A 17637-nucleotide genomic window follows, 5' to 3' on the forward strand; every position below is an offset into this window, starting at 1 on the left:
AGGGGGTGGAGGGAATGGCTGGAATAGACAGAGCTGTAGCCATTGATAGGCATCGGGGCTTGAGGATGGCTTGGCAGCAAAAACACAGCAGTTGCAGGGTCAGGGCTATCAAGATATCAATGGCGGCTTACAAGTATGGGCTCTGGCATCCTCAAGACATATCTAGAGGTAAGCCCAGACAGAATTGACGACCCAGGAGGGGCAAAAGGGCTGGAAAAAGATACAGAAGGCACCCAGCAACCCCCGAAGACCAAAACAAAACCCAGGAAGAATCGTTAGTGATTAACATCTCGGACACAGTACTCACGGAATATGAAACTAAAACTCTCCAAAAGGGAATGTCATTCATCCCTACAAGCAACACCAATCTTCTGGAGTTAGAAGTGAGCACTTTCAAGCTTACCCGTAAGTTACGTTTAAGACACTTTTTCGAAAAAATACTAGAACCTCCGACAGAGACCAAACCAGACTTACTATTGGGCTTAAGGCCACACAGCACTTACATGCCTCCCAGCAGTCATAAGAGTATTGATAATTTTGAAACCCTCGTGAGACAGGACATTTCTAAAATCAACTTTAGGAAGAACACTCGCAGCAACATCACCAACAAGGATCAAGATACCTTAAGTAGAATTGCCAACAACACTTCCATTAAATGCCTTATAGCCGATAAGGGAGGTGCCCTAGTAATCCTCAACACCAGCTTATACAACCAAAAGGATCATGGAACACGTCTTGGACTCAAACACATATATGCCACTAAGTGGGAACCCCACTAGCGAATACAAAATTGAGTTGAGTAGACTCATTCACAAAGCGTTTGAGGATGAAACTATTGACGAAAGAACTAAAAAATATCTGACAGTGGAATATCCAAGAAGCCCCACCATCACCATGTTACCCAAAATACATAAAGACCTGATGAACCCCCCTTTTCGTCCAATCGTCTCCACCAGAGGGTCATTACATGAACCGATCGGTAAGTTTATTGACCGATACTTACAACCTATGGTCACCAACCTGGAAAGTCACATAAAAGACACCACGGAGTTTCTCAACAAACTCTCTTCAATAGAGATCCATGAAAATGAGCGATTGACATTGTGTACCGCCGACGTCAAAAGTTTATACACCTCCATCCCCCATGGCGGCGGAATTGAAGCTGTAGAAAAAGCCTTACTTCTTAGTGACATTACGGAACCTCTTAAGACATTCATCCTGGAACTCATGATATTTACCTTATATCATAGTTATTTTTCGTTTGATCAGAAATGGTACCTACAAATGTCCGGCATGGCTATGGGCAATTGCGCCGTACCAACTTATGCAAATATCTATATGGGCAACTTTGAACTCAACAACATTTACATGAATAAAACTTGGACTGACAACTTGAAACTTTATGTTCGTTACATTGACGATTTATTTTTTATTTGGAAAGACTCTAGAGAAAACTTGGAGCAAGCCCTCACAGATTTGAATTCTAAAGATGATCGGATTGAATTCACATGGAACATCAGCGATCAAGAAATAACTTTTTTAGACGTACTTGTTAAAATAACCAGAAATGGTCTACAGACAGATCTGTTCCGAAAGCCCACCGACCACAACAACACTCTACTACATAGCAGTTTCCCCTCAAAACTCTTTGAAAAGACACTTACCGTTTAGCCAAATGCTAAGAATTAAACGTATTGTGTCCGACCCAGAAACAATAACTGCTCAAACAAAAACCATGGCATTAAGATTTCTTAATAGAGGATACCCTGAGGAAACAATCAATGAAGCCATCAAAAGAGCATCTGCAATTTCCCGTACAGAAGCCCTTAAAGGGTCTACTAGGAAAGATGACAAAAGAATGGTGTTAGTCTCTAGATACTCAACATCCAGTAGACCTTTTAAAAACATCATCATGAAACATTGGCAAATTTTATCCTCTGAACCAGACTTTGGTGACCTATTCAAAGAACCACCTATCTTTGCCTACACAAGCTCTAAGAACTTCAAAGAAATCCTATCAAACACAACCAATGAACCAGTAAAATACACGGCACACGCCCTTGTCACCATTGCAATAACTGCAACAACATTATCAAAGGGAACTGTTTAAACCACCCCATGAGAGGCTTTAAAATCAAATTAAATGTAGACTCAACATGTGACTCTTCAAACCTGATCTACCTACTCAAGTGCCCCTGCGGCATGATATATGTTGGAAAAACAACTAGGAAGATGAAAATCCGCATGAACGAACATAAATCTAATATCCGCACCAAAAACACCAAGTCCAGTGTGGCTACCCATTTCAACGAAGCCAACCACAACGTGTCCCAACTTAAATTTCTTGTTCTGGAAACCGTGCCCAAAATTGAAGGACGAGACATGAATAAAGTTCTCCTACAAAGGGAAATAGCATGGATATACAGACTTCAATCTTTAAAGCCCCACGGTCTCAATGACCGGATTGAACTGAGCTGCTACTTGTAGTACCCCTAGGGTACATTGCTGATACATTTTAACCCAGTTTTGCTTGTTAGTTTCATTTAGTGTGTTAATACATTATGTCAATAGATCTTGTTCACCTTTCTTTTCGAACTTCACACCCCCTTCTAAGATGGCCGCACTCTTCACCCTCCCGCAACCAGTCCCTTGTTTGTGTTCACCATTTTAGAAAACTCCGCGTTCACTACGCGAAGTCCCGAACACTCCGCTGCAGACACCCTCGATACGCTGTTGCGCTTCACTTTCCCAAGTAAGTCCAAACCCTAGATCTGCCTTCACCGAGGAGACCCGCCCCAGCACGTTCACATACTGATTTATCTGTACCGTTAGGTTTCCTCAGACTTAATGAGAAAATCCACGTAAAGCAACCACGTAAGTCTCGTCTTGAACGAGCTGCTTGTTTAATGATGTTTTCCTTTCACATTTTTGTATCACTCCGAACCTTCGGCTAATTCCCCTCGTTTAAGTGCACCGACGGACAGCCGTTTTTTCCCGCATCCTCCCGCAATTCACCCCTTCATCATTCCTGCCTTCACACCCTGATTGAATATGTTCTGCACGGTCACCTTTTTTCATCTCTCTCAATCGTGTTTTGTAAAGTTTAACATATCACTTAATACACAAATGTACATATTGCTGCATGATGTTTGTTTAGTTTAAGCCTGATTATTGCATATGTTGTAACACCAAATGGTCATTGATTAGAGCTATGTCCTGTTTCTTCACAGTGCTCCTTGAGAAAGGGCCCTTCGGGTCCGAAATGCATTGGAGCATTCCTTGATGAACTTTCTTTAAATTGAAAACATGAACTAAGAGATGTTATATATGGAGAACTTAAGAAAATGAACTTGTGAAATAAATTTCAGAAACTTGATTGTGTGAACCTTTTTGGAGTCTGTTGCATGGAAATAATGAACCATACAAGTGTGCCCAAAAGCAGGGATGCGCCTACGCCTCAGTAGCGCACTCAACCTATCCTCAAGACATAATCACATCACAAGCAACCTGCAGGGTATCCGGGAGAAAAAAGGGACATCAGAAATAATCACTTCCCTGTAACCGTAGAGTCGCAAGGACACATAAGAGATATAAACCCACGTTCGTGGCTCCTGATCTCTTGTTTCTGACTCCAAATGGTGTCACAGGTCTCCCCTCAAAGATTTCGGGCTAAGTGATGTAGTCCAATTCCGCTCTGGAGTAGGGATTATTAGAACATTGGGTGCGAGGTCAAGTAACTTCACCACCCCGCTACTAATTCTTAATGCAACACGTTCACCCAGGAACCCCTTATATTGGGAACCATTGTTTCCCCAGGATTGTCCCGTTCAAATGTCGAGGCAAAAAAGGGAGGGACTGTTGCTTTAGACCAGTCCAGCATACGTGCCCCTAAGTAGGAATGAAAGAAAGACTTGTATGCAGTTCCTAATGGGAAAGGGGGGGATCGTGGGATGGGGCAAACAGGCTCTGTGTATCAACAGAAGGGATGGGGGAGTGCTCCTTGAGGAAGAAGGGCCTCACACACCCCAATGGATGTTATGCTTTATCATTGGGCAGCTCATCTGTGGGCTGGTGCTGCAATGCCCAACGTGCCCCGCAAGAGGGCTCTTTGCCGGTGGTCTTTTCTTTTTGCTGATGTGGGTTGGATGGAGTGGTGGGGCATGTGGTGAAAGGAAGTATGAGTAGAAGTGGAGGAAGTGTGTGAAAAATAAAAATAACTAAAGGAATCCCAAAGATTCTTTATTAGCTGGGTTTCTATGCAATGGTTAAAAGACTAAAGTCAAGGCGAGAGCAGGTAATGATGGTCCTCTCAAGCTCTAGTTGGTGAGTGTGAATCAAGGGGGTCTACATGTTTTTTGCCTTTCGTCACATTAATTTGCTTGTTTCTTATTCAGTAGATGGTGTGGACTTTCCTTCCTCTTCAATGGAGCATGGGCGCATTACTTGTGTCCTACCACTACTCACTTTTGAAGCATTACTGGTTTCTTTTGTTTAAGCACTCTACAACAGTGTGTCTTTTTTCAGTTATCGCCCTTGTGTACTTCTCTCCCCTTCATCATGTACTGTGTTCCCCACTCATCCCATGTTGCTCTCTCACCTGCGTCCTTCTGCCCTCCAGCTCCATTTTGCTCTTTCATCAGTTAGCTCTCCTCGCCCACACCATTCGTGTTGCTTCCCCCGCACTGCGCCATCCATTATGCCTCCCTCACACTTGTGCCCTGTGTTGCTTATTCCCACCTGCACCATTTGTGTTGCTTCCCCGTACGCCTGCACCCTGCGTGTTGCTTCCGCACACCCTTTCCCCTATTTTGCATCTGCCGCACCTCTGTGATGCGTCCACAACCATGCCCGTGTTTCTTTCGCCCGCCCCCTTGTTTCTATTGCATTGCAAATGATTTGATAGCCAAAGCGGCCACAAGCCTTTATCTCTTTAATTACTTTGGTTACAATGGCGCCATCCACACTTTAGCTGTAAACATCCTAAGCTAAATCACGGGTGCCAGGATTGCTTCATAAGGAAAGATATTGGATGTAAAAACACCATACACTCCTAAATCTTGACATTGTATGGGGATGAACGAGAAGCTATTTTGCTATTTTTCTACATGAAAAACTATATTCCAGATTGAGAGATGTTTTAAAAAAATTAAGGCACATTTGCACTTTCACCCAAATTGTAAATTTGAAAATGACTGCTGGTGTGAACATCTGTCATTTTAAGGGTTGACATACACACACACATCTATCATACTCACAGATTTAGGAGCCAATACCTTTTTGCAAATCTCTAAAAAGTAATACACAAGCTGCATTTTTGTTAGTTAACAGGCCACAAGGACATGTGAGCATACCTCCATATAATAAGAAGGCTCAAAAGTTGTTGTTGTGCGTACACACCAGTATTTGCTATCAATTAAAACATGGCTAGCATTTGGATCAAGCAGACCTCAGGATAATGGAAGGACATAATATAAACCAGACAGCGGCCAATTAAAGGAAATACGGATTTGTGATACAGAAAAATGCTAAAGCTCCTGGTGAAGCTGAGGAGAGTAAGATTACAAATCATGAGTAGGGTTGCTAACGGAGGAAATGAAATTACTGAACTGAAGTTCCTTTAAACATGACCAGCAACTTCTGAGACACAATATAACTGACTCAAAACAAGATTAATACATTATTTAAGCATGCAGACTGATTGCCTTATGAAGTATCGTTTGACATAAATTATAGGCTTATTTTAATTAAGAAGTAAACAAATGCAGAAATGATTTTTCTCAACGTGTGCGACGTGTAGTTTTTTTTTTTACTGAAGGGTACACAGTTGCAATGCATTGTCCATTTTAACTTTTGGGAAATCTGCCAAACTAAAAAGTCTGTTTTAATCTATTTCACTTTGTAAAATGCATCTTGCCACTGTTAGCTGTTTTGCGGCGCTGGCGCTCTGCCAGGGAAGGATGTAAAGTGGAAGGTGGTTGCACAGAGGCGCTCATGGCACACCTCTGTATTCCCACGGATCCTTCTGTACAACCTCCTTGAGGTCTTCCTACAAGTGGTAGAGAGCAGGTAGTGGTTGGTGCCGGGGCTGCGCTAGTGGTGGGGGAATCAAGTGGAAAGGACCTTTAACAGGAACTGCTGAGTGACAGGTGACGATAATTCCATGCGTGTGCCGGCAGAAAAAATGACCGAACGAACGGTACTAATGTATATTAGCCGTACAGATTTCCTGCTGAGGAGCGTTACCACAGCAGTTTACGGATCTGGGCCTGGATTTGCAAAGCGAAGGCTTTTAATTCACCTAACCTTAAAATGTTAAACTTCATCACGAAATAGGCATGTTTTGTAGGTCCGGCTGTCAAGTTTGAAGCTCGTGCCCGTTGCTGAAACTAAAACTAAAAGCCCAGAATAGAAAACGCGGAGGTGCAAGTCCCGGGCTGGCATAAGTGGCCTTTTGACAGTCTTCCATAACAGCTAACTGTAGCTGTGTGTGTGTTTCACATGTTCTTCACATGTTCAGTAGCTTTACCACTTTCAGAGTCCAGTGGAGAAACACTGAGGCACCACAAACAGGATTAATATTTGAACCTTCGAGACCAGGTCTATTATGGGGAAGCTATCTAGGTCTAGGGGGCGGGTGCAAATGTCTCAGTCTTGTACTAAGCACATACATTCGTTCAGACACAGAAGCAGCGTTGGGAGAAAGAGCCTATGCTGTTTTACTTTTAAGCTCCGACGAGCGTAGGGTGCAAAGCCCGGGAGATGCCCGGGAGTTAGTGACACGCAACCAGAAAGCCGGGAAAACAGAGTTAGTAAGTAGGAAACCAAAGTTTCGGCGGGGGCAGAGACAAGAGAAAATCCGGGGATGATCGGGAGTCTACGGGAAATCGGAACCCATGCAAGAACAGGAAGGATAAGATCAGGAGCTAGGAGATCAGGAGACCGAGAGGTAGGGAGAACTCAGGAGTAGCGAGACAGCAGAAGGCCAAGACAGAAATGGGGAGAAAATCACGCAGCTGCTGTGCTTAAAGTATGCCGCAGTGGCAAAAATGTTTTATAAATTAACAAATTGCAGCAGAGGTGCAAGCTGCGCTTTTTGAAACGATCATGCGCGGCCACCATTGCAAATAAAAACTGCCTAGGCGAAGCATAATGAAGCACTGGGGAAAATGGCATTAAAGGCCGCAAACTAAAGTGAAAGCGCCAGGATGCCGAACCGTCAAGGAGACCGCAAGCAGGCTAATGTAAACAAGCACATGCTTGTCCCGAATTACAAACAGGTGGCCCATGCGCGCGCCGCTGCTCGCTCCTGCAAGGTGGATGCCTCCACATGCACGAGTGTGTGGGAAGGAGCTCACCAATTGCTAAAGGTCATCTCCTAGAGCAACGCATGCACGCTGCCTAGGCGAGACCTAAAAAGCGCTTTTTTTCTGATTTTAATGCTAGCCACCATCTTGGATTGGTAAATAAAACTTGTTTAAAATAGTGCTCTTGTCGTACCTTAATCGTGGGCATGCAACGTCATCATGCATACAAATGCCAGGATGCACAAGATTCGTGATCCTCTGATACGAGCTGGGCATCTGTTTTATCAAAGACCACTGACCCTTGACCTCTCAATACATTTATAGTGCAATCCCACCCATCACTGTTGCCTAATTTCCTTACAGTCCTCCAGCCAACGTTATTCCATGTAGTGGTGGGCAAGGACATTAATCTTTTCACCATAGGTCCTACATCTTTGCTCTTGTTACCCGAGGCTACCGCTAGTAACACATGTTGATAGGAGTATGACACCTGAAACAGCGGATCGTGAAAAGGGCTGAGATCACTGTCCTGCTCCTATTCGAAATATGAAAAGCTCTAAAAATGCGAGAAAATCCACCCCGTGGTATACTCCTGAACTCCAGGCTGCTAAATCCGCCTGTAAAAAATTAGAACGAGAATGGCGTATCAATTTTTGTCCGGCTATTAAAACACAATATAAAATAGCGCAAAAGGACTATAATAAAAAAATACGTACTACCAAAGCCTTGCATTACAAAAACCGTATAGGGGAAGCAGAGAACTCCTCTAAAGAGCTCTTCAAAATCTTTAAAGAGATCTCTGTGCTCACAACTGATAATACGTCCCACACTGACTCTGTGGAAACCTGCAATAAAATTGCCAAATACTTCTCTGGGAAAATTACCGATATCTATGCCAACTTCTCTGGAAACCTGATATCCGGTCATGATTTTACGGAAAGTGAAGGAGTTAGTCCTACATAGTCCTGCCTACAATGCTTTTCGGTTCCCCCTCCTGGAATGCTTGTAAGCGTCTGTAAAAGCATCAAGTCGGGTTCCCCCTGTGACCCGGCCCCTCCGAAGATACTTGGAGCAAGTCTAAAAGTACTGGAACCTTACTTCAGGCACGTCATCCATGTCTCCTTTTCCTCAGCCTGCCTTCCGGAGGATTGGAAGAAAGCAATAGTACTACCAATCAAAAAGAAGCCCAATGTAAGCCAGGATACCCTGGAAAACTTACGTCCCATATCTCTCTTGCCTTACCTAGCGAAAGTGGCCGAAAAAATAGCCAACAAATAACTTATGGCTCACTTAGAATCTAATAACTCCCTGCATAGCGCCCAATCTGGTTCCAGGACGAGCTATTCCACAGAAACAGCCCTCCTGAGAGCGACAAACTCTACGGGCAGGAGCTGACGAGGGCCACACAATGGCACTTATTATGCTGGACCTCAGTGCTGCGTTTGACACTGTAGCACACTCCATCTTGCTACAGTGTCTAAACAAAGCTGGGGTCACCAAAGCGGCACTAGGATGGCTGAAAGCTTTCCTCATAGACCGATGCTTACAGGTGCAGAGAGGCGCTTTCCTCTCAGACAGCATTGCTTTAGAACAGGGGGTGCCTCAGGGCTCTGCCCTGAGCCCCACCCTGTTAACCTTTATATGGCCCCGCTGGCAGACGTGGTCCAATCTTATGGCATAGAATTAGTATCCTACGCCGACGATACCCAACTGCTCATTTCCCTATCCCAGGCTCCCACCTTAGCAGCCGCCAACTTCAAAACATGCATGCAGGAGCTTGCTAGCTGGATGAACCAACACTGCTTGAAGCTAAATGGCTCTAAAACAGAGGTTCTTGTGATAGGAGGAAATGATGCTAGTTGGACTCAGGAATGGTGGCCACCCTGTCTTGGTCCTCTACCTACCCCCTGTAAGGAAGCAAAGAACTTGGGTGTCTGGGTGGATCCCAAACTCTCCTTTGATGGCCATGTCCATAAAGTTGTAGGGAAATGCTTTGGGGTTCTGAAGACCCTAAACCGTACCCTGGACCTTCTTCCTCTTGAAGCCAGACGCACCATGACCCAAGCATTAGTCACCTCCCGTATCGATTATGGAAATGTGCTTCTTGTAGGGACAACGGAAAAGAACATCAGAAGGTTGCAGGTTCTCCAAAACACGGCTGCACGGCTTGTCCTCAGGCTACCCAAAAGAGCAGCCTCAAAGCCTACCTTGGCCGCTCTCCACTGGCTTCCTATAAAAAAAAGGATCCTATTCAAGGCGCTCTTAATATGCTATAGAATAACCTCACAAAAAGCCCCTGAATACCTGAAGGACCTACGAGCCCAATAGAGCACTTCGCTCTAGGGGAACTGGTCTACTTAAAATCCCCCGGATAAAAAAAGCCAGAATGGGAGGCCGCTCCTTTCGAGTGATGGCAGCCAACAAATGGAACTCTCTCCCTATCAACATCAAATTAGCAGAGACTGAAACCATATTTAGGAAACTTCTAAAGACCCACCTGTATACCCTGTAGGCCCCTCCCACTTTCTCCTGCTGCTCTCTCCACAGCGCGGGGACACGCCGGGACGGCGTCACCAGGCGCTTTACAAACCCCTTTATTATTATTGTTATTATTATTTTTATTATTATTATTATTATTATTATTATTACTATGCTAACTGTACAACCCTTTTCCCCTACAAATAAAGTGTCTTCAACCAGTTCTATTGTCCAGCATAATTGTGTGTGGGTTAAACATGCGTACCTCTTGGACACTTCTCCCTTGAAGTAAGTTGATGTGCAGTTGGCTGGTTTAGCTGTCTGCGAAAAGATCTGTAAAAGGGAAATTGAGACCAACTCGGCTGTACCCCCTCATCCTTGGTAGTAAAATATTTTTGTCCTCTAAGCCAGTCCATTGATATCTAGCGAGAGAAGGCACCATATCAGGACACTGATGTGATGCTGGAACCAGCTGGCTCGCTATTTGTACATCCATGAATCGTATACATCTATGATGTATGCCCTCCTCAGAGGAGTAAAGGGTTGCATATAGTTTACACAATCTGTCCCTGCCATGAAGTTGGGAGGACTATTGGGGGAAACTTAGAAATTGCTGCGTAAAGGTGTGATGAGGAAGCGGTATAGTCAAATCTTCTGTTATAGGAACCCCATTAGTCCCATCCAGAATGATCATCTTACTGCTACCTGCACCCGCCTGAGGGCTGAGACTGTTGCCTTGTTGTCTGTTGTAAAATAAATATGATTATTTCCTCAATTAAACAGCATGTGGGGTTTGTTTTCCTCCAGGGTCTCCGATATCTTCATAACATGGTCTTTTACCAGGTTCTAGTGGATGGTATCTGACTGTGCGCCTCATCCTATAGGTTACTGTGTCTGTCTCTGAAGGGATCTCTCATGGAGAATGGCGCTTGGCTGCTGTCTTTGGACCTGGCCGGGACCATCTGTTGCATTCTGTTCTGTGGTGCCATCTGAGGCTCATTTGAGTGTTCTCATTTTAGTTTGGCATTCCATTGTCCAATGGCCTTACCTGCCACAACCAAGACATGTATGCCTGCTCTCATCTTTACTTTAACTGTAAAACAAAAAGGCCCCCGTTGTCTGATCATTTCTTACCCTAAATATGGCATCCCTTTTAGTGCTAATCAGTGCAGTGCATGATTTCTCATACTTGGTTGGACCATTGGCACTAAGCCATCTTACAGGTCGTAGCCACCTTGGGAAACAAGGCGTTCATAAGCGTTTACACATCCATATGCCTTGGTGCTGCGGACAAACCGTATATTCTTGTCCCATGCCTCTTGGACATGTGTTTGTAAGTCTGACTCCAATTCCCCTTGTTTTTGTAATGTCACGCATAGTTGGGAGAAATCCCCCAGTGTTATTGCTAGGGCTTCTACTGTCTCGTCACTCGTCTCTCTGCTCTGATCTTTCTACTTTCTCAGTGTCATCAATCCAATCCGGTTGGGTAGCACTCTGCCTGGTCTGGTCTCGAGCCTGTGCAGCCACTAGTGTTGAATTTGTAAAACAATCAGTGCCAGGGCCCTCGTCTGGAGGTCACTGCAGCATGCACCATACATTGCCCCAGACTGTGTTACCAGTGATAATGCCAACACAGTTACTAGCCATCACGGTTTTACTAGTATGATGATTCAGGCTATCCCAGGCCCCCAAAACTGTAAGAGTGGCTTGGGTGGAAGGTATTAGTCATTTTTTATTAGTAATTGTAAGGTCTCGCCTGAACCAGCGCATGAGCTGGTCTGGCGAGACTTTTAGTGAGGGCTGAAAAAATGCTACCATGGCCAGCCTAGAGCTACAGTGCATGTGCATGGGCGCGCACTTACAAGCGCCGCGCACATGCATGCAAGCTGTAGGCCGGCCATGGTAGCATTTTGATCGCGATCACTTTCGCGGCTGCTTTGATGTTTCATTTTCGCTCCTGGTGTGACACCCCATTCGTCATATAACGTAATCCATCTCGCGAAAAAACTGGCAAAACTCAGTCTCTCACCTTTTAAACACAACCCTGCAGCTTGCAGATAAAGTGCCTCTCTGCCTTTCAACACTCGCGCCCGCATGTGCCTGGTTTAACTTGCAGCGCTCATACACCGCTTTCACTTTCACCGCCCGGCTGTCGCTTTCACGGCCGGGCGGCCAATGCTTGTTGAAATGTATTTTTTTTTTCCCCGTTTTACTTGTGTGACTAATATATACTGCTTGGTTAATGTTATGACAGCACGTTAATTCGGAAATTTGGAGAAAAAAAACATGCTTGACAGCTTATAAAACAGACGTTGAGCTGATACCTTGGCATATTAGTATTAAAACAATATGGTGACCTCCTGCAACTTTCAAGATGAGGGACATTTCTACATTCCTAGTTCGAGAACCTGTACCTTCATCACCAATACCAAATGTGATAGCAGATTGCAGCAAGCATTGGCAGTGACAATATATTTGATAGCTGCTTGGCTTTGTCAATGCTTGTTTTAACAGCACACATTGGAGGTGGGGAAGCGCTTTGGTCAATGGAGAGGGAAGTAAGGGGGCTGAGGTAAAAGCTGACCGATGTAAGCACATATTGGGCATGGAATTAAACTGCAATAATCAAATTATAGCAACATCATTTATACTCGGATAATGTCAAAATAGCGTTGAAGATGACATTTAAATTTCTTAAAAGATTGGAGATTTCTATCTGGTTTTGGGCGTTTCAGAGGATAGTTAACTGTTTATTGAAGCTGACAATCTGTTATATGTGGAATTTTTAAACAGTTCAGCATTTGGCAGTCTTCCTCATAGGGGTCAGGTTACTATCTACTTGTCTTCATTAACCACCGCCATTTCCCCTTGCATTTAATCCGATGGCATTCCTCTGCTATCTTTGACAAATGCTGCTCGGTGTCTTCCGAGCAACAGGCGGTGCCTGGACAAGCATTTTCATCCACCTGGCAGCTCGCAGTCCTATGCCACATTCCTGGCAATCTCACACCATCTCTCAGAGAGAGAGGGCGGCAGAGCCGGGACAGAGTTTACTTTTGTGTTTAGTCCCCAGTGAACTCTACGTTGCCCCGCAGCAGGCTAGTTATTAATAGCTTAGACAACATGCATTGCATTTACCAACCAGCAGGGTAGATAATATTCACCATGGTACCATGCGCCTTAGAGGCTGCCAGCAGTTTGTGTTATCAGCTCACAGCGCCTCCTGGTGACAGTGACGAGCAGGCCTCTTTGCTGCTGATAGATATTTCCCTTAAAGCTGCTGCTGAAGAATGTCACGCGCCAGCTGCCGTTCTATACTAGGCGCATTACTTTCTCCATTTTGCCCTAATGGCCGGCAGCATAGTCTGATTGCAAAAAAAAAAAACACCAGTGAGCTATTGCACCAGATGCAAAAGAGGTGCAGATAAGCCTGATAATGCTTCAATCCATGGCGGTACAGCACCCAAGATGTGCTGCATGACTAACCACTTATAAGGTCCCAACGGCGAGACCTATTGGCTATGCCAATGCTTGTTTTAAATATATATTGAATTAATAAATAACTGTTTTGCTCATTTCTAAATTAGAAAACCAGTGCACCATGTGGCGGACTGTTATAATTGCCGTTTTGACAATTAAGTACTAGTGCTGAGCATCCGAAACCACTGGCTCAAATTCTGCACTGGCAGCTGCTGTACAAGACTCTTGATCATTTTTAGGTCTCGCCTGGGTTGCAGCGCATGCGCTTCTCGCCTTGGCGAGATCTTAGTCATTGGTTTTCTGTCTGTGTTCTCCGGAAGCAGGGTTTGTATCCACCCTGTCGCCTTTAGGCCCCGCCCACCCTGCTTGGTGATTCTGCTTGTGCATGGCATTAGCCCAACACAGGACCTTCAGGCAGTCTCCTAGCAAGGTAACGCCTCCTCCCTTCAAGATGGTTATTAGATGACAAACGCACTAAGGATAAAGGACAGCGAAAGGCACGAGACAGATAGGCTAATTCTATGGATTTTAAAACTATTAATAATCAATCCAACTGATTCCAAATTAAATAGTTCTGAAATGAACGATTAATACAAACTATCCATTCAAATTCACATCTCGCTATTCCAAGATGGCCACCCTCTTTTTGACCTTCTACGCATGCCCTGCGAGTGCTATGCCGGGGGATGACAATACTACGCTACCGCGTATTTCCAGTTTTGGACACCTTTGAGTGGATCCTTTAAATAATAATGTTTACTTCTTAACCCCTTAGCTGCGGCGGCTATTCCGCCGCAGCTCTAGGGGGGAGGGGGGCCGCGCTGCACTCCCGTACTCGTGACGGAACTGCTCCGTCACGAGCCTCGGGTGGGCTGTGCTTGTGACGGAGCGGTTCAGTCACGGCCCCGCCCGCTCAATAGAACGCGCCGCGCAGGCACACAATCAGCGCCGCGCGGCGAGCGGGCCGTGACGGAACCAGTCCGTCACCAGCACAGCCCACTGGAGGCTCGTGACGGAGCGGTTCTGTCATGAGCATGGAACGGGTTAAATACATTTGGAATATATAGACAGCGAAGCTTTCGTATGTTTGGGTCTGTAAATTAAACAGTGCAATATTGTACAAACCATAAGGAGCTCGCTTTTGTGTATTTTCATGAAGACAAAAAAAAATTCTTTAAAATGGCAGCCATGATGAAACTGTGCTTCATTCATAGCAGCCTTAGCCACTGAAATTAGCCTTGCCTTTCTGCTTTCAAAAAGGGTTCTGTTAAAGCCCCCATCCAAGAAGCAGCGAGTGATTGAGCAAAATATATGTCCTGTCCAGTTGCAAGAAACAGAAGCCAGATTTCGTGGGCACTTTGCTGAACAAGCATTTGCAATACAATAGGTCTCGCATTCACGCAAGTTTGAGCTATTATTATTGTAATTGACAATGCCTTTTATTCATGCTTTAAAGCCCAAAACATAAATAAAAGGCATTGTCCTTTACAATGCTAACAGCTTAAACTCGTGTGAATGCGAGACCTATTGCATAGCAAATGCTTGTTTCAGCTACGCTGCGTCTAGGCAAGCATACAGCTCCTGCCTCTTTCCATGGCTTTTTACACAACCTTCTTGTTGCCTTTGACATTGGAAGTTCTCCCTTCACCGGACTCTCTCTTTGACCTGCTTGTCTCCGTTATACTCACCTACTCAAACCTCTTGCTGAACATCTGTGATCTTCCTACAAAATAAAGCACAATTAAAAATAATTGCAAAGCAAACTTTTTAGTGACTACAGTGGAGTGGAATAATTCAAAACCGATCAGCCATGAAGGATCAGTTCCAGTTTTCTATGCGTTCCTTACCACTCACCGCACAGTCCCTTTTCTTTTATCCTTCCGCCGTTCTCTCCTTGCCCCCATGTACATCATCTTATGTGTGGAATTCTGTTCCTCTATAAGGAACAGATGCCATTGGGCAACCTCCCAATGTACAGATACCTCTAAGGCGCGAACTCCTAAGTCACCTGCTTTACAGCTGGAGAGAGGTGGGCTCTTGGATTCTTAGGAGGGCAGTGTGAGGGCAAAGGACTGACGTGTACTCACCCCTGTAGGGCTGGCCTGAAATCCTGCTGCTCTACACCAATCCGATAGAAAAACAACTGAGCTAGTGGCCCGGAACAAGAAGAGGTTTATTACATGATCCTGGAAGACCGGTACTCAGCAGGATGCTAGCTACTGTGTTTTTGCATCTCACAGCCATATGTAAGAATATAGTGCAATGAAAAAGTACACACGTGCAACATTACATGGTTCAAGGGATGCTGTTACCGTTGGTATATATGATGTGGCTTGGAGCGGGGTGGCAGGATAGAGAAGAGATGGGGTTGAGTTCTCCGGCATTGAAAAGAGCAACAGTTTCTGGTCAATGAGGCCCAGTGCTTGGGAAGACTGAGTGAGGAGTGAACAAAAAGTGATAGCAGAGAATGCCCCTGAACACCGCTTGGCAGCAGGTGAGTCCTACTGTCTAACCAGAACACAACAGGTTAGAGAAGAGGGGTGTGGTGGCTGAGCCAGTGTGTGTGCTGGAGTTATGTCTAGTGCGGTGGGAAAATACAAGTACCAATAAATGCGCAATTGTTCCACAGTTGATACTGATTTGGGTATAGTGGTATATTTGTTCAATCATTTTCTAACGTAGTTTGACTCCAGACCTGGCATTATTTGCTGGGTGTGAAAATATTTGCGGTTTTAGCATTTTCGTTTATTAACAGAACTTTTTACCGAAACCTGCCGTGTAGTTTTCATAGTGTTAGGCCCTTCTAAAGAATCTTTAACTTACAAAGTGACAATGTTTGAGGCAGGAGAATGGTCAGTGAACCATAAACTGCACCTATCAATCGAGACAAGAAAACCAAGATTATCTTTTAGAAGATCCTCCTCACTGTACAGGTTTTCGCATTTTGAGGGTAAAATAGTGATTATCATCTTAGAGAAATAGCGGTGATGGTTTGTGAATATAGTTGTGGTGATCAGGGAGGTGTTTATGGAAAGTTAGGTGTAGACAGATTGCTTTGAGCAGGCACGCCTTGGAGGTGGATTTTTTTTGCCACACACTTAAGATAAGGTTATCTTTAGGCTCAATGCCACAATCCCCAGAGACTCCTTAACTTTGGAACACATGGGATCTGGCCCAAGGGCAGCGAGAGGTGCATTTATTAACTGTTCGTCAAGGCAGCATGGTTAGTTTAGTTAAGCATCAAGTGAGCTGAGCTATGAACTTATCCTTGGAGCGACTGACCTATTTCTATGTTTCAAATGGCGTATTTCCTAATGCTGAGTGGTTAACTGTGCTCGCTTGATTAATATGAAGGATCTTAACTTCCTATACAGACGTTCGTCATTGAGGTTGTCGGTATAGTGTCTCTTTGTACTGTTTTCCTGTAAGCCATTATTGCGCTTTACATTTCAAGTTCTTGATCAGAAATGCATGAACAAGTTTCATTGTGAGATTCACTTGCATGTCCTCTGGCCCTTTCCCACAAGTACCGATCTCCTGTTAACAAATGCCTTGTCTGTCTCCACTGCAGGACTTTATGCTCATTGCTGATCAGAGTTTTGCTGAGAAAGAGGTAGAATGCTGGCAGCATCCCCAGCCTGAAAAAGGTGAGTTTTTAATAAGTTATGTCTTCCCACGGATGCTCCTTAGAGTGGGCTGTATTATGTTTGTGAGACCGCTAAAATTGCAGTGAAAATGCAACATTGGGCAGTTCAGCAGGAACAAACAGCGTCCATATTCCAAAATAAGAAAGGTGCTTTAAGTAGACTTCGCAAAGACATCCAGGTGAAAGCAGTGGTTGCAGATGGAGCCACAAAGGAAAATGACCACTCCCTGAAGATTCCACTATCGTGCCATTCTGGCTGAATTATTTCACTCCTTCCTGTACTCCCATCTCCACCATAACTACCTTCAAAACTCTATTTGCCTCTCTTAATTAGGTGATTATTTTAAAAAGACATGTACAAGCAGCAGTTTTACAATGTTTTTCCCCAAAAGCAATACATTTAGCTAAAAGTTTAAAATCTAGGTTTAATTTAAGGTAACTGTGCCCTGTTTTCAGTGTTTACTGGTAGATTAACTTGTGTAAGATTTTGGTTTGACTTCCTTTTTACTAACAAGATGGGTTCAAATCAAGCACTGTTTTCAGTTTGAACCCTGCTCATAAAGCCATCGAGTTTCATTTCTTGCACTTCCATTTTTGTCATTAGAAATTTTTTTAATCAGTTCTCCGCCCTGGTTTTTCTAAGACCAATACCACAAGATGTTAGCTTGACTTTTGTTAACTAAGCAGGCCTCTTTTCTGGTTCAAAGAGGGTGGAGAATTGGACATGTT

The 17637-nt window shown here is 44.4% G+C and overlaps 1 protein-coding gene across 2 annotated transcripts in view; it reads left to right on the plus strand.

Moving 5' to 3' along the window:
• The window catches only part of APBB1 (amyloid beta precursor protein binding family B member 1), a 465162-nt gene that overhangs the window by 54716 nt on the left and 392809 nt on the right, over positions 1 to 17637 (plus strand). For both annotated transcript variants that reach the window (XM_086933711.1, XM_086933712.1), the window contains exon 2: positions 16834 to 16909. The gene's annotated coding sequence lies outside the window, so the exon portion shown is untranslated. The remainder of the gene's footprint in view (positions 1 to 16833; positions 16910 to 17637) is intronic.

The sequence above is a fragment of the Lissotriton vulgaris genome, chromosome 8, assembly GCF_964263255.1.
Source record: "Lissotriton vulgaris chromosome 8, aLisVul1.2, whole genome shotgun sequence".
Taxonomy (NCBI): domain Eukaryota; kingdom Metazoa; phylum Chordata; class Amphibia; order Caudata; family Salamandridae; genus Lissotriton; species Lissotriton vulgaris.